Source organism: Typopeltis vanoorti, chromosome 24 (assembly GCF_054136105.1).
Source record: "Typopeltis vanoorti isolate ZY-2024b chromosome 24, IOZ_Tvanoo_1.0, whole genome shotgun sequence".
Lineage (NCBI taxonomy): Eukaryota > Metazoa > Arthropoda > Arachnida > Uropygi > Thelyphonidae > Typopeltis > Typopeltis vanoorti.
In genome coordinates this window covers 65,222,003-65,245,815 of record NC_143572.1, presented here as the reverse complement: position 1 = coordinate 65,245,815, position 23,813 = coordinate 65,222,003, and the positions used below count along the sequence as shown (strand labels likewise).

The 23,813-nt window shown below is 35.6% G+C and overlaps 1 pseudogene; it reads left to right on the top strand.

Annotated features, from left to right (window-relative positions):
* The first annotated feature begins 2,558 nt into the window (after positions 1-2,558).
* Positions 2,559-23,804, top strand: LOC150093342 (acetylcholinesterase pseudogene; annotated as a pseudogene).
* Positions 23,805-23,813: the final 9 nt, after the last annotated feature.

Sequence of the window (23,813 nt, the reverse complement as noted above, 5' to 3'; positions counted from 1 at the left end):
AACAGGACGAGCAAATAAATGTAAGTACATAAAGTCTATATTTTTATTTGGTGACTTATTGTATGTAATTTTAATTATACACTATAGAGGGTGCAAATGGGAGAATCAAGTGATGCTATGAGCGATTATAAAAAATTATGAGCGAATGTAAAAAATTCTTAATGCTAGGTACCGAATATATTTACTGTTTATTTTATAAAATGTTAGCAATATTTAAGTCACAAGGTATATATATCCCATACAAGAAAGTACAAGCCCCTCTCGTACATCAGTGCCTTGTTAGGACACACATTATGAGGAAGACTGTTCCAGAAGACAAAAGTAATGGAATAAATGAGGAGGAGAAGAAGCAAGTTCTTTGTATTTCAGTTGTAGTGGAATTAATGTTGGGCAGCTGCCCAAATGTCAGCAACGAAGGTTCTTGCCATTGTCGTTAGGGATATGGAAGGTGTAATCTTTACCAAATACCTCAGAAAAGGTGAAGTTGTTGCTGCAGTTTTTCGCCATGGGAAACTGAGCATAGGCTTGTTGCTTTTGCAGAACAATGCACCTGCTCACGAAACCCAACAGTCAATACACAACTTGGGCTTTCAATGTCTGTCTCACCCACCACATTTGTCAGACCTGGCCCAATTTGACTATTTTCTATTCTCAAATTTAAATAAACACTTGAAAGGAACAAAATTTACCACAGATGATGAAGACACATCTGCTGCTGAGGACTGGTTTGTGCAACAAAGGAAAGACTATTTTCTCAGAGGATTGCAAATGATACAGCGACTTTATAAAAAGTGTATAACACTTCATGGGGAATATGTAGAATAAAATGTAAGTTACATGATTCTTATCACAACTTTGCAGCACACCCTCGCATAAATAAGTCAATCATCAAAGAACGAAAGAAAAAGAGATTATATTGTCTCATAAAGTCTAGATGCACTGCTTTACAGAACTAACGTGGAACATCTGAATATTTAAAAATGCGACATAGTTTTAATTTCTTATAGTTGTCGTATACTATTTCCAGCATTGCACTGGTGCCAATGTGAGAAAATTATGAATCAGTCCTAAACCTTTTTTTAATGCAAATCCCTTACATGGAAGCTTGTAAGCTTACTGTGCATTACTACCATCGGTTAACCGATTCAAACCTCCGAAAGATGAAGTTCATCTCCCGCCGAAAGACATCCAGAAACACCATACCCAGAATGGAATTCAAACCCACAACGTATTATTATCTAGAGGGGAAGCGATATCCTCTAGCCAAACCAGCTAGCTTGAAAAAATGCCTGCTCCCAGAGTATACGTCAATCATGACGGCTATAGTAATATAGTAATATTTTATAGTAATATGAAATCTCAGATGGCTGAACACGGATGGCACTGTAATATTAGAAATAATTATTTATTTCCGCTAATATTCTGTTACCTGTAATGTCCATTATCTTCTGACCATTAATACAAAAAGAACTGTCGAAATTTCGAATATAATTGAAACTCGTAGCTATGCACAGTATCTTCAGCAGTAAAATTCAGGCACTGTGTCACTATACTGATATCAAGCAATTCTGTCATGTTCAGGGCAACAGAGTCACATATCGTATTACACTACTCATCACAAGATACTTTACATAATCAGATACATCTCATGCGGTGAAGCAGTGAGAGAGAGAGAGAGAGAGAGAGAGCATCTCAATCACATTCTCTCATTGCTGAAAACCTGCTACACAATAAACGGCAAGAGAATATTAAGTTCCTTAGAACTGAACAAGCGTTTTTGTTCTCTTAAGGTTTCTTCCAGATCTGACTCCCGCTGAAGGCGGGGCTTAAGATTTCGGGGGAATGAGTTTTACCTTGGGAGAGCAATTTGAGTCTCTAGAGATTGGTGTTTGCCGGCAAGACATCTATCGGGGCAGTACCGGTGGGTGCTTTTCCCTGGAATGTGAGCGGTTCTGCTCAATGGTAGAGTGAGCCTGTTACTGAGTAGGATCAATGCTGAGTTAAACGATCTTTCGGTCACTCGTAGGGAGTGGTCTGGGGGATCGCCTAATTTTAAGAGAGGTGTTTTACTTAATACAGTGCCTAGTCTCTGAGGAGTACCAATCAGTTCGAAACAGCTGTCAGGCCAGTGAAGCCTTATCAAAATAGATTAATAAAACGCGAATATATAGACGCTTGATGGCGCCGATGTCTTCTATTAGTTTGCGCTAAGGCAACTCGTGAACGCTGGGGAGTGAATTCTCCCCAGCGTTTACGAGTAGTTGACCAGAGATGCGTAAGCTCTCTGGTCAACTTACTTTACGAAACCATCATGGTTTCTACATTCGGCTTTGAAATAATTCTGGATTTAATATCCACTTCATTTATATAATTTTGCATCGCCGAACTGAAGTCTTTTGGTTCTTTATTTTAGTAAATAGGTATATTCTTATTTCTAAATTTATTTTATTCTATTTTTTTTTCTTTCTAATCAGATGTCAACCTCAAAATTCTTCCTTTGTGGATATACCAAGATCTATATATTCAAGAATTCCTTCAAAAGAATTTATTTTTACATTATGGTGTGGAGATATGTTATTACTACTGCCGTAATCCTAACATATTACTGTCAAGAAGCAGCACAACTCAGCGGTTCAATTGTGAAAACTACTAAAGGACCTGTTAAAGGTAACGTAATAAACACAATAAGAGGAAAACCAGTAGAAGTCTTCTTTGGAATTCCATATGCGAAACCTCCTTTAGGAAAGCATCGTTTCAGTCGGCCGGATCCCATTGAGGAATGGACAAGTGTATTCGACGCTACTGAAAAACCAACCAACTGCATTCAAAAACTATCTGCGGGAAGCAAAAAATTAGATATGATTCACAAGTTTGGATTACCAAAGACATATAGCGAAGACTGTTTAAAACTAAATGTCTGGAGACCAAAACCCACACCTGGAAATACAACAGTCTTAGTATGGATACATGGCGGAGCATTTATCAGTGGGTCATCTGCTACGATTCTTTACGATGCACAAGGTTTAGTTTCGGAAGAAAATGTAATTGTGGTATCTCTGAATTATAGACTAGGAGCATTTGGATTCCTTTATTTTGATCATCCAGATGCACCAGGAAATGTGGGATTACTTGATCAACTAGCGGCGATTCAGTGGGTTCGAGAAAATATTGAGTATTTCGGAGGAAATCCAAAGAGTATCGCATTATTTGGACAGAGTGCAGGAGCTGCAAGTATTGGGTTTCACATGTTGTCTCCATTAAGTAGAAATCTTTTCCATCGAGCGATTATGCAAAGTGGAACTGCAACTTCTCCATGGGCAATCCAAAGCAAAGGAAAAAATATCGATCACGGGCTTCGTTTAGCCAAAGCATTAAACTGTCCTTATGATAAGAATAACATTAGCGCCATTTTGGAGTGTCTCTATCAGAAAGATGCAAAAGAAATTGCCGCTGAAGAACCCAAACTGAGGGGAATTATGGAACCTTCTTTTGGTCCGGTTGTAGACAGACATTTCCTAGTAGAACAGCCGAAATTGTCGCTTCAGAAGAATCAGTTCATGAACACAAGCATTCTCATCGGTACCAACTTAAACGAAGGATGTTTAGCTGCTGTATTTTATTTACCAGAAATCTTCCCTCTGTCGCGAACACTTTCCATCACATGTGACCAGTTTTTGTATGCTCTGAAAGCATTTTCTCCTTATAAGGACGAGATGACGCTGAAATCAATATCCTATGAGTATACTGACTGGGTAAGTTTCAATTATATAAGAGGAATCGATCAGTTGATCAGAGATATCCATTTCCTGTGTCCTGCCAACCAGCTTGCTCAGAACTATGCGAATTCCGGAAATAACGTCTATATGTACAGATTTGATTTTAGACCACAAACTATTTTCTCGATACCACTGATGCCAGAGTGGATGGGTACGCTACATTCAGGAGAAATCAGTTATGTTTTTGGTTCCTTTCACACCGTATTGTTCACTGAATCTGCACCCGAAGAAATTCAGCTGTCCAGAAGAATAATGAGATATTGGGCTAACTTTGCAAGAACAGGGTAAGTCGTGCTTCTTTCAATGCGTTCTCTAAGAATGATTTACTACTTTCTTTGTTCGATAACTCTTATTGCACTTTATTACTCTACATTTACGTGTAATTATATCGATAAAATATTTTCTATTAAATAACATAAATACGTACATCCTTTAAACTCTCTGATACCTCTTTCAAAGGCGTTGGCCTTTTGAAAGAGGCATCAGAGGGTTTACCCGCTCTCTAAGTTCTAACTTTGGGAAATCGTCAGGTAGCAAGTCTCCACATTTCACTATCGTTGAGCATTTTACCACAGTACTATAGGCGAAAAAAAAAAAGTTATTCTAGTTGGTAAGTACAAATAAAAACTACCTGCATGCCTTGAGTCCATGAGATGCTATGGCGCTATGACAGGCACGTTTTATTAATGAAATCTAGTATTGATAAAAAGTGTACACGTTTTGTACACATACAGGCTACTGAAATAAAAATTCCTTTAGCCTGAATATATCCTTTAGCCAGCATATATGGCATAGATTTTGGCATTTTGGCATAGATTCCACAAAGTGTTGGATTGCATTTACGTCTATGACATACTAGGCGTTTAGTAGACAGTCCTTTAACTGGCTCAGATTTGACACGACAGTAGTTTGATCCTGGATCTGTTTTCTAACGAAATTCTCAATTGGTTTCAGATCTGGAATTTGTGTTAGTCAGAAAAGATAGTGGAAGTCGCTATCATGCTTGCTGAACCCACTGCTCAACTTGCGCGATTGTTGTTCATGAAACGCCCGTCACCTCCTGTATAAAAAAGTGAACATTGCAGGGTGAACTTGACTGGCAATAATATTCAGATATTCCTTGGAGGACACCCAACCTTCCAGCAATATCAGGGAACCCGTTCCGTACCAAGAAAACATAACACTAACTCCTGAACCTTGAATTGTGCTTCAAGGCAAGATGGATTCATTGCTTCATGCGGACTCCCGCCAAACTCTCTACTTACCGTCGTTACAGAACAAGGTGTACCGTGATTCTTTGGATCAAATGACTTTTTCCAATCTTCCAGTGTCCAATCATGTCTCGTTGTTCCTGACACTGCTGTAGACGAACTTTCTGGTTCGCAAAAATCATTGGTTTCGTATAGGCATGGGATTGCGAATACGGATCCTCTTTAATTTCCTGCACATAGTTTGTTGAGATATGGGTAGGGCACAGCCTTCATTAAATGCTTCGATCAGTTGCGGCACGCACACACACGCACACACACACACATAAACACACACACAGGAAGTTCTGTTTATCCATCTATACAAGTCTTCTCAGACGACGGCAATATCGTTCGTGACAGACTCGGGACCACAGTTACGTCTATTAGGCAAGGAGAATGGTTATTTTTACACTGATTAAACACTCTGGATATCTCACCTTTTGAGAAACCAGTCAGCTCTGCTGTTTTTAAAATCGTGACTTCTCCGGCCATACGGGCACCCACAAAGAGCGCTTTTTTCGAAATCCAAAAGATCCTTTGTTTTTCCGATTGTGATCAAACCGTTAACGATTACTGACTGGCGGCATTCTTAAATAGTTGCCTAGAACACGTGGTGAAGTGCATAACCAAATATTTTGCATATACGCTGCGCAAGCGACTATTCAGACTATTATTAAATTAGTCCATCAGTTTCTCTGAGAAGAACACAGTAAAGTTCTTCTCACTAACTTAGAAACTAAAAATAAAAATATAATAAGAAAAGTGCGATAGAACGAGTAAAAACTTAAGCAGAGTGAATATACAAGCTATCCTACACACGAGCGGTAAATTTCTTACTCTCTTACTCTTCTTTTTTTTTTTTATTGTAAATTTATTCCATCATTGAGACAGTCGGTTTCAGACACTATCCTGGAGTTGGCTTGCTTGTGGGAATCAGGGAATACATTTGTTAATAGTTACATTTACATCCAAGTATAAGTATTAATTTGGGTCATTCCTGAAGTTTATGCCGTGGTCACTGGAGGGACTCATGTCTTCTAATGGAAGCCCGATAATATTCATAATAATGAGGTATTCCTGTAATCAAGTAATCGCACCAATCTTATGATTTAATCATATCTGAAGATGGGTGTTTAGAGTATCAAATATGTAATGGTCTCTTGGAAGTGAGATCCGGAGTGTAGTGTGTGGGCGAGGAAGAATTTCGAAATTTTATATTGCTTCAATGGTTCCATCAGCTGAATGGTATCAAGCATGGTAACAATGCACAGTAGTACCCTATACACTTCTGTAACACTAAAAACACCATTTTCCGAACTCGAGTTTTTTCTTTTGCAAAATAAAAAGATCGTGCAATTTATATATAATTAAGAGACAAAAATACTTCATAGTGATCGCGTACTGCTGACGATAATTTGGGAGACGACAAATATTCATCAGAGCAATCCAACTTTAGGTAATCGAAGGGCCACATTAGAAAAAAAATTATCCCAGGGCCGGGTCACAATACGTATCTAGTAATTTGGTGAGCAGCAGCGACACAACCTCGAAAGCTGAACACCGAACAACACTAATTAAGCACTAATCGCGCGCTCACGTTCCCCATGAGCTCCCGGAGCATGTGTTGGAACAAAACAGTGTAAGAAATTGACTTCTTTGACACCTCTAATATTTGAAAAACACGTAGGTATTTAGTGATGTAAAAACACCAAATAAAATTATCAACATCGAGATTATCGATTAGTGATAGAATTAAAATATCTAATACGCATTCGATTGAAATTGTCATTTTATTTTTTCGCCCACGAAAATCAAAACCCACGGGCGGGCCGCACAAAATCGCACTGCGGGCCGCATACGGCCCGCGGGTAGTGCTTTGGACAGCCCTGATCTAAAGTATGCCATCACTACGCAGTATTTTTGTCTGTGAAGTGTATAAAATTTTAGCTCATGACTGCCATTAAACTGCAACATTCGTCGGATTCTCAATGATAACTAAAACAGCAAATGCCAACCCTGCCTACTATGGATTGCGTTTCCGCATTCCAGTGTTAAAAGGCTTTCAGCTTAGATCCTTTTATACCATAGAAATTTTGTGTGTGTGTGTGTGTGTGTGTGTGTGTGTGTGTGTGTGTGTGTGTGTGTGTGTGTGTGTGTGTGTGTGTGTGTGTGTGTGTGTGTGTGTGTGTGTGTGTGTGTGTGTGTGTGTGTGTGTGTGTGTGCGTGCGTGCGTGCGTGCGTTCTTAGGAGGTTTCGTGAGAAACTATCACCCTGTTTCTTGGATTCTTTAAAGTGGCTCGAAAAGACGTATGTGGTCGCTAAACAGAAATACTCCAATCGTAGAAATAATGGCAAGTATTTTTTTGAAATCAAATTTATAAGGTGTTTGTTTTCAGAATCAAAATCAGAAGTCAGAAATTGTCTTCTTGATGAATTCTCGTTCGGTAAGGACGTTTGGCTTGAGCAAATTCAAAAGTCAAAATAAGTAAAAACAAAATAAGAAATAAGGTTTTATTATAAAAAAAATAAATCGGCTAACGCCTTTCATTCCACAAAGGGCGAGGCCATTTAGTCATAACTGACTTTTTGAAGACGTCTTCTTCAACCCACCTTTGGACCGGCAGAGTCCCTTGAATAGAGGTCACGACGAACTAATACAGCCGACAACCCCTCACTCCTCTGCTGCATCCACGGGGATAGTTTGCCTGTTTTGGTGGACAAAAAGCCCTCTAACTCCCCTTATAAGAACGGCTAACTCACCGTTTGATTGAAAACAACTGATAAACATTCCGCACATCATAAACAGGATTTGAACCCGACTCTTTCCAAAACGAAGGGCTCGTCCGTACCAACTGAGCTTCTGCGGGCTCTCTTTGAAGACAGACAAACAATTTTATATGTACATTTATATTTAGATTTTTTGTTTCTTTGTTTTAATTCTTCAAACTAAAGAAACTAAAATCTTTAGTTTCTTCTCAATCTTATATTTGATCGATATCTGAACAAAGAAAACAATTTGTGCTCGTCAACGAACATTAATTTCAGTGCAATATTCAAAGCCTTAATGCAGTTATAAATATTAAAAATAATAATAACCACAAGGTAACAGAGAATGAAACAATTCGGGAGCCATGGATAAAGTTAAAATCGTCATTTTACTTCCCTCAGAAAAGAAAGAAAGAAAGAGAGAGAGAGAGAGAGAGCCGAGTTAAACAACTCTGAGATGGTTTCTTTTTTCAGTATATTATCGTTTACTTTGTAGAGACCCAAACATATCACCCGATGGGATTCAGGAGACAGAAAAATGGCCTCTTTACACCACTCAGGACAAGGAATATTTAATCTTCGATAATCCATCTTCCATCTCTTTAGGACGCGGATATGGTGAGAAAAAATGTGCATTCAGGAGAACGTATATTCCTTCACTTTTAAAGTGGGCAGGTAAGTGCCCTCTTACGTCTTTTACTTAATAATCTCTCTTATTATATATTGTAATTAGCGCCTAAAATTTAAGTATTAATTACAGTATATTTTAAAGCATTGGGAAAATAGTTTCGGAAACTACTGAGAAGTAGGTCATTATAAAATCAAGGCATAAAATCCTTGTGGAATTTTGAATTGTGCAATTTAAATGCGCAATTTAAATTTTAAAATTTAAATTTTAAGCCATATACAGGTACGCATAACACAAATTTTATGCTGCAGGAAGTAATAAAAAAAAATTTGAAAAAGGAAAAGAATAGTGTGTGAGAGGGAGGGAATGTGACTGTATCACAATGTTTCTTGATGTATCATCCTGTTAAGAAATAGCTCTTTCAAGAATGTTTCAAACTGCAGCCCGCATGTTTGCAGCCTCCATTCTGTTCTTATTTGCTAAATGTCAGAATTGCGCAAAACAGGTTGTGGTTATTCAACATTCTGGCAGCTAAAGCTATAATGTGTGTGTGTGTATATATATTATCAATTGAGAATATTCTTCGCCTAAGTTTCTCCTTTTTTTTTCGGATCCCCACCTTCAGTTTGTAGCATGATAATTTCAATTGTGTTGTGGTGTGAAAAAGTCGTCAAAATATTTTTAAAAAAATTAAATAGAATTTAGAGAAAAAAATATTGACCGTATCTTAGACTCGATAAAAAGTGTATTGCGTAAAAAAAACTCGCGATACGTGCAATGAATGGACACGTATTCTTTACAACAGGGGTCTTCAACGCATGGCCAGCTGGCCGCTTGTGGCCCGCGGAGCTCTTTGCCGTGGCCCGCCGGCCATTTTGAAAATATAACTACTTAACATTAAAACGTGATTAAATAAACAATAATTTCAATAATGCCCGCGGGCCACTAAGCTATACTGAGGTATTTAGAATTGTAAGATGCTTTCGTGCATTTGATATTTTACATAAAATCCTATAAAAATAAATATTAAATAGACATGCTTCTTCAGCCATCTACCAGCGCCAAGAGGTACTTATGTACTAGTACTAACTTCGCAGGTAGATGGCTGAAGCAGTAGTTCGTTCGAGTGCGCTGTCTAGTGCCTTCCTAGATACATCTCGAAGGCTTTCGGTACTTCGTTATTTTCATATAAATACAAGAGGATCTCATCCACAGTCAGTCAGTCGTGAACAGTGTGATATTCGTGTATAAGCGCACTCTGGTTCGTCGTGTCAGCAATAGCCTATTGGGGTTTTATATTGCCAGACTTTTTTCATTAGTGTGAGAGATATTCAGTAGATAATAACCGTTACACGGCCATTTTGGATTTTTTGGGTTCACCTTATATCACTATGGAGTCTACGAGTAAAAAGCGTAAATCAAATTATTCTTTTCGGGTTCTTTTAAAGAAAAGTGGACCAATTTGTACTTTTTTTGTGCCGATCGACGATAAGCCAGTGTATTTATCTTGTCGTGAGTCAGTGTCAGTATCAAAAGAATACAATATAAAACGACACTATGAGACAGAGCATGCGTCCAATTTCGATCACCTTCAAGGGCGGCTTCGTGTGGACAAAGTGAGCTGTCTCCAAATTGATTTAAAATGCCAGCAGCGTATCTTTAAAAGGCAGAGGGAAGAGAGCGAAGCGTGCGTCAAATTAAGTCATGTAATAATAGCTGAAAAAATTGCTAAAAAATCAAAAGCCTTCTTGGACGGCGAGTTTATGAAAGAGTGTCTCATCGCTGCTAGGGATATTCTGTGCCGAAATAACAAGGAAGTGTGTAAAAAACCGAGTTTGTTTGGCGTAACTGTAGCACGACTGTCGAAGAACTTGCCAATGACATTGAAGGAATTTAAAAAAAAAACTGTCGTCCAAATTTAAGTCATATTCACTTAGATGAGAGTACAGATGTGAAGGATACAGCATGATCAGAGCTTTGATCACATCAAAGCTTTTGTGGCCAAGCTCAAACTTCGGTAGGCACAACTCGTAAAAAAAAAGACTTAATTCATTTTCAGCTTCTCGCGGAGTCCAACTGTTCGTTTCTTGATGAATATGCTACAAAATTAGCAGTGTTCCGAAGTGAGTTCGAAGAGAGATTTAGTGATTTTCGTAACCAACAGTCTTCTTTAGGTTTATTTTCAATGCTATTCAATGTCAATGCTGCCGAAATGCCAGGCTCAGTACAAATGGAGCTGCTTGAACTCCAAAACAACTCTTCGTTGAGAGAAAAATTATTCAATATGCCCTTACTTACATTTTACAAAGACTACGTTTCTGAGCTTAGTGGCCCGCGGGCTTCATTGAAATTTTGAAAGGTTGAAGATCGCTTTACAGCATATTCGAAATATAAGAACACAGAAAATATCTTCCATGAAGGGATTTTCCCTTCATGGAAGATATTTTTCGAAAACCCTAATTTTTCGAAAACACAAATCCTTTCGATCACGAATGCGGTTTTTATATAAGGGAAAACTAACTTTAGTTGTAGCTGTCGTTGTCTGTTTATTATTCAAATTTTATGATCAATGGCAAGGATAATTAATTTTTGAAGTGGATAGCATGTACAGAGAGAGAGAGAGAGGGGATTAAAAATAAATGGATGCGGTTTTTCATTTTCGAAGTAACAGGAAACAGAGTTTAATTTTTAAAAACAAATGCAGATTCAGCACAACTTAAAAGAGGAATGGCAAACCCAGATATTAGATTTAATGAGTATCATTCGGAATACTGAAGTGTTTACAGTTAGCATCTAAGAATCTCACAAATAAAAATTCCCCCATCAACCGATGGGACCATTTTCGTTTGTTTCTTTTTTTTTTTTTTTTCTGAATTCTCAAAGAAGGAAATCAGCAAAAATAAAATAAATAAATAAATAAAAAGAGCTAACTGCATGTTCTGAAAGGTGCATGTAGCGCTGCAGGAATAGAGTTTGCTTCCATAGCGCTAGACAACCAGACGAAAGACCCTTATAAGCTCGATTCTAGAGATAGACGAGAGGGACTTTTCTAGTCCTTTTTCAGCCGATTTTCGAGTTAGTCAATCGTTGGGATATAAAAGTAAGGTTTTTTTTCTCTACCAGAAACTCGGCTTTTTATTCCTACAACTCAAGAAAATCGACCAGAGAATTAATCTGTTCTATGGTTGTTATGGCACGTTAATTCTCGACAGAGAATATTAAGCTCTTAACGATAAAAAAAAAAAGAAAATTAAATTAAGCTATAGATTAGTGTAAAACATTATCAATTCAGGTTTCACAACATGCACATATTCACACATAATAAAATACACACTAGTCCTACTCGTTATCTAATCGATATTAGATAACAGTAAAATATTAGATATTTTAATGTATTAATGTAATTTAAGTTGTGATCGCTATCTAAAACTTAATATGCCATATACTGAGATATGTGGTATACTAAGATATAACGCAATAGTATATCTCAATATGCCATGATAACAGTTGTTATGTGTCATCCAAGCTTTTCATTTTTTAAAACTTAAAAAAAAAAAAAAAATATATATATATATATATATATATATATATATATATATATATATATATATATATATATATATATATATATATATATATATATATATATATATATATATATATAATACTTACGATTTCTGTTTTGATATTTTTATTTCTTCTGTTTCAGAGAGCTGCCAAAAAAGGAACTCAACTAATTGTTGATCATAGTGGAGTTTCAATGTTTCATTCCATTTTCACTGGAATTGTTATTTTACATAATTCCATCTAAGTTATATTTTTACTGCTTCACCAGTTCGGCAAATAATGAATGTGATAAAAAAATCATACTCATTTACGGTACTTTTAATGCAGTTGTATGAATTGTATGTTATTAGATTTGTTATCATTATCATTACGATGTATAATACTTTAAAATAAAAGTAGGAAGAAGGTTATTTTTGCAAATTGCATCAGGGTCTGACAATGCATTTCAAATTGGGATAATTAATACTCGCTGTTAACAACATACTAGATATGGAAAAACCTCACCTTTATGTTTTTATTGGTTCTTTTAATGTTGTTATAAGTTCATACGAGTATACAAGATATTTTGGACTGTCGCCAATAGCCGTAAAGCTCTTGCTTTGCTGTTATATGTGAAGCCTTAGAAAGCGTAACATTTACCTACGTTATTAAATATTTCAAATGTTTTTTTTTTCATTAAAATGACGAGAATGAAATCTAGACAGAGGGTAAACTTATGCATAGTTAAAAACGAAATTTACATATACACCAGTATTTATTATTATTGGTACTAATACTGTGTGACACCACCATGGAGTCCGATCTATCGCCAGAAGGCACTCTATACCACGAAACTCACCGTCAATATTTAATCTGTCGTCTATAGTGGAGTTTCATTCAGTGAACAATCTATTATATTGTCATCCATGAATATATTATATAATCCACCATCTGCAAATGGTACCGTATATTCTCTAGACGATTTGTCTGTATGCTGAAAAGAAAATCGAACTCATCTTGTCTACAAATTTGACTTAGCATTAAAGATGTCTTCGATATTTTGATTTAAAAAGAGTTTTTTATTAAACACATGCGATATTTACATAGTATATAGACGATAAACATATAAGTATTGTCTTTTTTGTTTCTGAAAAATCAAACTTTGCATTTTTGTTTATTGTTGTTATTTGTTAACAAGAGATACTGCGGATACAAAGATACATACAGTAAGTGTAGCTGTGTTATCACATATACTGAACAGCCAGCTTATTACGTTGTACTCCATTATTTATGGAATCCAACGCTCTTCAGTCTTGGAATCACACAGTATCTGTGTGATTCCCAGCTATAACGAGCCAAACATGACTCTTCGTCCGACTAGGATGTTAATGCAAAACGGTGTACAGAGGGTGCAATATCTTATAAACATCCAACGAACGGTTGAAAGAAACAGCTTGTTGATCTAAGGATGAATGAAAAGGTACAAGTCTACAAGAAAGGCCCGTCAGAGAATAGCAGCGCAATAAAAGAAGTGTGAAAAAGAGCATTTCGGAACAGTGAGCTCAAGTTATTTTGAATTATCTAAGTTGTTCGAAGCAACTGCGGCTATGAGGTCAGTGTATTATATATGTTAATTGTGTATGTTCTTCTGGTCGGTTTGTCTGTTCTTCCGGAGGTGGAACTCTGCAATTCCACCTCAATATGAGATTGGCTGGCATATTCAACTGAAAACGTCCCTGTAAAGATTCTTCGCTTTCTAAACAGGATTCGAACCCAGGTTTATCCAACCGAACCGCGTCATCGTTACCAATTAAGTTACGGTTGCTCTACGGAGATGGCAGACACAGGTACCGTGATGCTGGACACGTAAGAAACAGAAAAATGGACGTCTGCTCAGGCAAATCAGGTATCTGTTCACACTGACAGTTGTGGTAGGCATGACGACAATATGAATCAGTGACCTCGCGGTAGTAACACTAACGCTGCTAATGGTGATATGATGCGTGCAGAGTTTTTTCTTGGTACACGTCAGGCTCCTGATACTGTGATCTGGATTTCGCGACCCGCTTGAACATCTCTCCGGACCACTGGAATCACTTCGTGCTCAAAGTACCAAGTGGCGACGATTACACTGCTGGAATGGTTTACAGGAAAACGACTATCACACTATCTTTCACCATCTTTTAATGGCTACTTATTTATTTATCTAAAGCCAACAGAATATTTGAGGGCTGAGATGGAGTAAGTTTTGTGACAGAGATCCATCGAAATCCATCTGAGTCAACAGAGGAAGAAATCAACTCTCACTGGGCAGCATATCTGTCGAAAGTGTCTGACATTTCATTGAGACTGTTCTGAGGGGATGGCCCACACTCTTACAAACTGGACACCGAATGTATATACGGTTACGTGTCTGGATATATATTAACCTAGTATGTAAAGGATGTTGTGTGACGAGATATGGGTATTAAGGGAGGGTAGATAATTGGGGATTGTTTTTCATTTAAATAAGAAAATGCCATCTACAAAACTGTATTACTAAATATTAACAAGGAATGCTCTTTTGTTTCTTCAAGTTTGTTTTAATATAATAACAATGGAAACAGGGCGAGAGCTCCAATATTTTCCAGATCGGAAGTCGCTTAACTTGAAATGATGATGATAGAGAAATTGCACTTCTTTGTGACTTCTGGATTCTGATTTAATTATTCATAGTCGAGATACTATTCTTTCCATTTTCATCAACCATTTATCCCCGTGCCATAAGTTTATATTCTAACCATCTATTTTCCCTGGACTCCTTCTATATTGTTATTTTTAGATTTTTCTTCCTCCAGAGTTTTAAAATTCTATCCATTGGTGCCACTCGAATTACGCAGTTTTTCTGTTTTTTTTTTTTTTTAATGTTTACTAGTAGGCAATAAAAGCTACAGATTCCGAGAAGCAACACTTATTAGCATTGGCATAGATTGAAATATAGAATTTCATTGTTAAGATAAGACTTAAATTCAGGTGTCATTTTCGAACATCCCATAAACACTTAGGTCCCACCTGTTGTATGTGTAGTCTAAGAGACACAGGTTCCTTAAAAGCATAATATTGGTATATGAAATTAATCTCCTATACTTAGGCCATTCTACAGAGGATATCATTTTAGTGTCTTACAGCTGTTGTTTTTATTTTTCTAATTTTCCTTCAGAATTTTTTCTAACTTTATTTCAAATTATTTCGTATTACATCATTAACACAATATGACTCAAACTGCGTTATGAAAATTCCCTACAAATTTAACATCATGTAACTATAATGGTCTTTGTCCATACTTGCTGGATGCTTTCTATGCTGCAATATAAGTCATCAAAAATCGTGTTGAGTACATTTCTCAACAGATAAATAGTGAAATGTGCGGAACACGATGTTAATCCCTAATACACGTGTCGTCAAAAGACCAAATTCAAGACATTGTGGAAACACCTCTGCTTAGGCGATTGACTACTGGACTGGATCGACAGTATTATATATCAGGACTTGAAATCTTCACTACGGTCGACCGGTGCAGTAACGAGGGTATGAAGCGCCTGTGGGAAGTGTCTAACTTGCGCCCCCAAAATAGCGGACTTTTATATCTATTTATTTATTTTTATTTTTTACGTTTTGCGCCCCAAACCTAGTTGCGCGCGTGGTTTGGGGGTGTCATTAACCGGCCAAGGTGGATGAAATAGCAAGACTACCCCACTTTTTCATGAATCAAAACTTCATCGGCATTCTATCTTTTATCACGTATTTACCCTCCTCCACTGTTAATTCTTAACCGCGATTTGAGAGCCATTAGCGGATTAACTGTGCTCGAGCTACTTTTGTGTCACTTGTCTTGACATGTACTCTGTTACTTCGAATTTTCTTCACTGTACTAGGATATTTGATCGTTTTTGTTTTTTTTTTTTTTTTGCTGAACAATTTATTTATTGTGTCTCTTTCAAAATAGAAGTTTCACATCTGCCAAAATAAATAATCAATCCTGAAATGACCACAGATCAGCCTTTACAATGAATGTACTTTAGTAATAGTTAATTTCCTTCGCTTTACTGACAATATACATTCTTTTTCTCGAATTTTCAAATGTTTGTTTACGTTTAAAATGTTTTGTTCAAATATTTATATTTTTAAATAACATTTAGTGAAATAAATATGACATTTTGCTATCTTTCTTTGCAAAATACCTTTATATGGATTGTCGCGTTTCAATTTTAGGAACGATTGTTTTTTTTTTTTTTTTTTTTTTTTTTATATGAACAACAAATGATTATAAACTGCATTACTCGGTTTCCGATATTGTGTCTTTTTTTAGTATCAAAAATTTATACCTAACGGTATTTTATCAGAGACTCTTCGCCTTCTTCTTTTGCTAAAAATAGCAACAATGTTTTTTTTGTTTTTTTTTGTCGGATGCACATTACTATAATATCCAGTACTTAACCACTGTAGATATGTTGAAAATATAATAGGAAGGATATCCTGTATGAAATTATTAAAAATTTATGCTGATTTTTAGGATTTTTACTGCAACCTCCCCCCCCCCCCTCTCCTGGAACTGAGCTGCATAACTATTTTAAATTTCTACAGCTTTGAAAGCTTTCAGACAGTATTCAAAATCTCTTATTTCAGTTTACCGTTTTGACAAAAGAAATAAATCAATAATATTGTTGTATATCGAAGCTTCTAATTCTGTACTCTTTCTTTGAATCTGAAATTATTCTAAGATTTAGAAATACTATGCTTTATTTTCAACATGTAAAACTGTATATCACACAAAGAAATTTCAATTGTGTTATTTCTGTTTCTTTTTAAAAAAAAACAAAAAACAAACTCTAAATATTACTACTTCTATTTCTGCTGATTGCTATTTCTGAAATATGTCTTAGAAATGCTGGACAATAATCCTCTTACCTAGAAGCTAAATGTCTTAGATTACTCTTTTGAGAAACACAAGACAGAACGTTTCCGAGAAGTCGCACTAAATTGCCTCAAGCAAGAATGTCTTGTTTCGTTTTCTGTTGTTCAGATACCCTAACACAGTAAAACTGACATTTCTTTTACAGGCTGATGAAGTATTTATGCCAAAAATGATTTCTTTATTTATAGTGATCAGTTTCACTTTTATTATCGAAAAATTCTAAATTATTTGATAATTATCTTGAAAAAAAGTTTCAGCCGTTGCTGCAGCTGCTCTTGCTTGCCATCTCACAAATGAATTGTATATTGGGTATACTTTCTAATATTCCTTTCTGCCCAGTAACAAGTTGTAGACTAACGGAGATTACCAACTCCCCCCCCCACACACACACACACTGGGAACCAGATCAAAAGAATATGCCCAGAAGGCAGCACACTAAAGTACCTCCTGCAATGACTGAATATTTTACAGGCAGATATTCCTTGTTCTGTTTTTCCATCTTTCTGATTGATTAGCAGACATTCGAAGCATATTCTGATATTGCATTTGTAGGATGACAGTGTTTTTAAATATTAATTTACCCTATTAGCCAACGTCACATAACTTCCTGATTTATAATAATGAGGAAATAATATGTATATTTTCTGATTTATAATTTGCTAATTTATAATAATCACCACATAGTTTCAGTATCGAAAAATTAAAGTTATGTGAACAATTACTAGAGAAAAATAACGAATTAAATAAAAACTGTACCTATGTTTCATAACAGTTTTCGGGTGTGTGATAATGCAACGGGGGGGGGGGGGGTAAAATCAGAGGCGAAATAAAGTTCAATTCTATTGTGAAAGGACATTTGATGCATTTGATATACATATTTTGAATGATAAAAATAAGCAAATGTATCGCTTACTTTAAAAATTGGAGAATAAAATATCTGAATTATGCAGAAAATATAAATTTAGATCATAACTGTTAATTTCGTTTTGTAATGACCAATTATACAAGGAAACCAAGAAAATGAAAGTACAAAGAACAGTAGATTACTATACAACATGAAGAAAAAATTTAGTAATATGATTAAAGAATTTCATGTTATTCTCTATAAAGCAAAGTTGCTCAAGCATGCCCTAAAGGAAATCTGTGAGGTATTATTCGATTTCGATGGTTTTGTACAAAAATAAAAATAATATAATCTGGAACGTCGGCTGCCGGTTTTGTTTTCTTTTTTTAAAAGAATATTTCAAATAATTATCGTAAATTAATTTCTTCGAGAAAAAAATGTTTTGTCTAGTAAGCGATTAGAAAAAAATTAGCGCAAAAAAATTAAAAATTAAATTGGTTCTCAAAGGTAAGGCAATATTTAAGTGAAGAAATTATACAAGATCTTTATTTTGTCCAGACAATAAAATTGTATTGTACAATAAAAAGGGAAAACAAAAATATAAATAATTTCTCTATTTTTAGTCTATCCTATATAACTAAAATCCAGTTACCCAGCATTGAACAAGGAAGTGCATTTCTTGTTATATGGCAACTGAGAGGCAGCTAGGAAAGTGAGATAATCCGATTAACCGTTCTCTTCAGCATGAGAGTTTATCACACTTTCTAATGGACATGACAGTCAAAATGCACTTGTTATCCAGGTTCTTTCAACAGGTGGGCTGAAACATATCCAGATTTAGCTGGACGTCTATAGACCTGGCCGTTTGGGAGGTTAAGAACATCACTAACGGAATGTTCCTCTTGATCAGTGGCTAATAATTTTGTGGTATGAAAAACATGAGATTCCAGGAGGGGGAAACCCCTTCACTTTCATATGAAACCAACTAGCTTGTCTTTTGAAGAAAAAACTTAAGAAACAACACGCCTTTAATCATTTCTACAACAAAAATGCTAAATTCATGGATTACAACAGAAAATGAATCGCCTCTTACAAGATTTCAGTATCTATTCACTTATCGGCAGGATCCAACAAGGAGTAATTAACTGCTAAAAAAAAGGAAAAAAAGATATATAAGTTACCTAGGACCTATAATCTACTAAAATATCCGAAAGTAAATTGTCTTTTGAGGCCAGTAGTCATTCTACTGGCAGTCCAAAAATTGTAGAAGCGCAAAATTTTTGTCCGAAATTCTTCATCCACTTCAGAGTCATCCACTGGTCATATATCAAAAAATCATACATTCTCTCTGAAATATTGAAGATATATGGGCTCATTCTTCTGATATCCTGAAGAATTTTCACGTCATGTCCCTCTTGACGGACATTGACGGACATGATATCCAGCAAGAATGTTTCACCTGGAAGATGTTGAGGAACTGCCATGGACAACGCTATTTCCATCGGCCACTATTCGAAATATTTAGAACAAATTTTCATTCGACCAGTTCATACAACATACTGTGTCCACTATCTCTACTGGCAGAATATGTTGATGAGCATTTGGAAACTAACTATTCAAGATCTATGCACATTTCTTCCAAAATACCCTTCTTTGTCCCAGAATGACTCATGTAACATGGTCACTCTGCTCACTAGATATTCGTATCCAACGCTAAACTGATGGTTCTCTGTCTACCTCTGTTAATCTTAGTATTACATTATTCTGTGAATGTTACGTACATAATTCTCTAGTCATCTTACCAAACACACTGATCAGTCAGGACCCTACTAATAAGAACTCACAACACCTGTTGTTTGAGAGCACTTTTCACAAAAGAAACTTCAATTATGAAACAAATAAATGGCTACAATACTGCACTGAAGATCTTGACAATTCCCACCTCAACCTCTAAGTCATCCACAAAATCTGAGTTCAATAGAATCCTTGTTTCTTATATGAACGATACCTCGGAACAGATTGAAAGAGTCTAAAAATGTCCCAGTTGAATCTTACGTTCAAACCTATCAGCGAAATCTGTCAATTACTGCACTCTCAGAAAGATTAACCTGCCTTCACTAATCAGTATATATTATGTCCTGTATTAATGCAACTTTTCTTACTATATATATATATATATATATTGGTCACTCGAACTGGGGGAACTTTTTCTAAGCCTTTCTTCGACCGGTTCCCGAGTTAGTCGATCTCTAGGGAAAAACAAGCGAGTTTTTCATCTAAACTCAAGAATATCGACCGTAGTATCCACATTATTTCAGACAGTAACATATCTTGTTAGGATTAGGTATCAAGAGATGGCAGCACTTATTTGCCAGCCTCTTCATTGGTGGCTACTATAATTAGTGATAGACATGGGCCAACTATCTCTGATTGGCTACCGGTGGAAATTGAACTGACCACTCAGTCTGCAAAAGCTAGAAAGCTAGGGTATAAAGGCCTTGCCTACTCCCTATAAGGGAATAAAAGGCATTAGCTGATTTATTTATTTATTTATACATACGATGCTTATGACATCACATAAATCTGATTCAGCCCAGCATAACTTTGACACTGGTCATATTCTCTTGGACACATACCAGATGATATGTGTCCAAGCATCTTCTAATATGGTTGTTATTCGAACAAAAGAACGAGTCTAATGATAGTTCCCCAAGATTTGTGAAACTGTATTTTTTCAATTTTTTTGAATGTGAATGCCACTCAAGTAAGGTTACCATGTATGTTGTTGTCAGCCTTTAAATTAATATATATATATATATGTGTGTGTGTGTGTGTGTGTGTGTGTGTGTTATAAATGTGTTATTTATTTATTTATTTATACGATGCTTATGACATCACATAAATCTGGTTCAGCCCAGCATAATGTTGACACTGGTTATATTCTTTGGACACATCCGGTATGTATCCAAAGTGGTTAGTTCATTTCTCAACCCAAGTTCTTACTTGGGTTGAGAAATGAATATTATAAGCTCGTATGAATATTACGAGCTTATTTTCGTATGTTTAAAACATTATGATTATATAACCAATACAAAAGAACTACAGCTCCAACAAACTTATCAGTTAAACCATTATTAATATTTATGAATGAATATAAAAACAGGGTGATCAAAATTAAAGTCTCCATGTTTAAGGACTTGTGGAGCGCCATCAAGTGATCCAAATGCTGCGAAACTTTGCAGGAATACATTTTGAGTCATGCAAAAGCGATTGCTTGGAAAAAAAAAAAAAGTAGTTCAAAAATACATCACCAGGGTTTGTAAACACCAAATGCATGGTCTTTGCATATCACACAACTCAGCAGGTGCCAGGATGGTTTACGAAGATGGACACCGGATTTTTCCGTTTATTCTGGTTGTTAATACTGTCCACAGTGATGGCACTAAGTTTGCTCCAACATGTTTTGCAAGTGAAGCTGTGCTGTTGCTGCACTAGGCGAATTTCGTCGTCTGAACAAATGTTGCGAGGTTCATTATCTCCATGTGCTATGCGACGAATGATTAGTCGTTTTGAAGAAACGGGATCGTTTTTTCAAAACGGGAACACATCCACACCCACACATACACCCTGTGCAAAAGATGGAGTTTATGGCATACCGGGAAGGGCAGTCCTGAATACATAATGACAGTGAATAAAAATGTGTTATTTATTTATACGATGCTTATGACATCACATAAATCTGGTTCTTTGGACACATCTGGTATGTGTCTAAAGAATATGATTTCTTCCTTCTTATACACACAGAAAATTTACTGCATTTACATTCGGTAGATCGTACACCGCCCCTAGTGGTGAATTTTTGAACTTTTTTTTTCTTCCCTCAGATATCGCTTTCGCATGACATACGATTTATTCATGCAGGCAGGCCCGTTCCGTACCGGGATGCAAAGGGTGCAATGAACCCGGGTAGAGAAATTTATCGACTGTATAATCGAACACGTTCATAAAAAAATAGGAATTTTTTTCTTTATTTTAATATACATTCCTCTTAATGTGCAGTATAATAAAATGATTCGTAACATGTTATTGTACTTCGGGATCTTTTAATTTTTAATGGAAGGGGGGTAAAATTTTGCACTCAGGCGACTCAAACCCACGGAACCGCCCTGCATGGAGGCATTTGGATCACTGGGCGGCGCTCTACAAGGACTTAAAGAGGAATCTACTTTCATTTTGATCAACCTGTATTTATTTTAACTCGTCAATCATTCCTGGCATAAGATGAATTCTTATGACAATTTCGTCATATCAATGACGAAATTGTCAAAGGATGTCATATCAATGACATTCTTTGTCATATCAATGACAAAGTGTGGCCAGAACTTTAAATTTCATTTAAAGTTCTGGCCATCCTTTTTGCCAACTGCTTTTCTCTTAATCATTTCCAATAGTAAATTATATTTACTATTGTAAATAAACAGGTTTAACATAGCTACTTCGTATTGAGAAATAGCAGGGTAAAAAAGAAAACAAACATAAAATGAAGAATAAAAGAAGCGCATATCACAGAAATGAATACGTTACCAGTACCCACAAGCACGACACATAAAGAATTGAAAATACCCAAGGTTATAGCAGTTAAAATGCGAGAATTATGAAAATACAAACTGAAGCAACTATAAGATATTTTTATTCCAGATGCTGGGTTAGGAGAGAAGCAAAAGGTAAAAGTAAGTAAATAATTACATAGTATAGACAATTGAAATCGTTAGTTTATTTTTAAAAGAGAGCGTCGTTTTTGGCATTTGCTTTGCTAAATACAGTAAATATCTTATAATTCGATGTTTAATTTATGTATTTATTGTATTTCTCTACGAACATGTTAAACTTAACATTAGACCATAATTAACTGATATTAATAATATCGCAACAACAAAAACGTGATTAGAGTAAAAAGAAATCACATCAAAAGCAACAGTACCTTTCAATATTATCTTAATCTTCTCAGATAATTGTTATTCGAAACAGCATTTCTAAATTTACGACAATACACGAGTAAGTGATATATTTGCCGCTGCGCGGCGGTTTTCAACATATGAATAATCAAAACAAGGACAATAAATTACAGACGATAATGGCTAATGCTACAAACATGGTATTCCTGTTAATATGCATGCATTTTTTATTTTATGATAATATTATGATAATATCTCTTAAAGGCCATATATCCTGTTATTTTCCATGGTATCCTTAATTTGATTATTCTTTTGAGACAATAACAACAATAGATGGTTAAAATTATTATTAAAATAATTTCACTAAAATCATTGCCACTTATTTTTTTTAATTATAAATTAAACATTAATGAGGCAGTGAATGAATGTGTATTAACAAGAATTTGCTTCAGTAGTCGTCTAAGAAAGTTTGGATGTTGCGATAAGTTTTCGGAAAATAGCATTGTCTCTATGAGACCTTATACCTAATGTATTACGGTTTTACGAGAAAAATAATTTTTTGAACTTCGATGTCCAAGAATTGATAAGTCAAGACATTGTAAAATCTGGATGTTTAAAAGGGAGATTCGAGAATGGACTATTACACACACACACACACACACACACACACACACACACACACACACACACATGCACTCACACTGGGAGGTGTTTGGTTTTTAGACGCGTTTGTAGGAATGGCTTTATATACAAATTTTGCCGAGTGCTAAGGTAGAATGTTCTATAAACGAAACATACTGACAAAGTTCGATCAATATTATCAATTTTATGAAATAATTGGTAGGTCATCTAATCGATGGAGCTCGTTGCTCTTCATCCATTTATGAATTATAACACAGAGAGTATAATTAATTCCGTTGGGTTCTGGTAGTAAAACATTTATCAATGAAAGACAATTTTCTCAATAAACAAACTATCCCATATATAGTTCAATACTGAATATATTTTTTTTTCTAGGGGATGTTGACGTCACATTTTTTAGTCATGAACGATTATGCAAAAATGATTCAGTTTCTAAAGGTTGATTTGTTTTA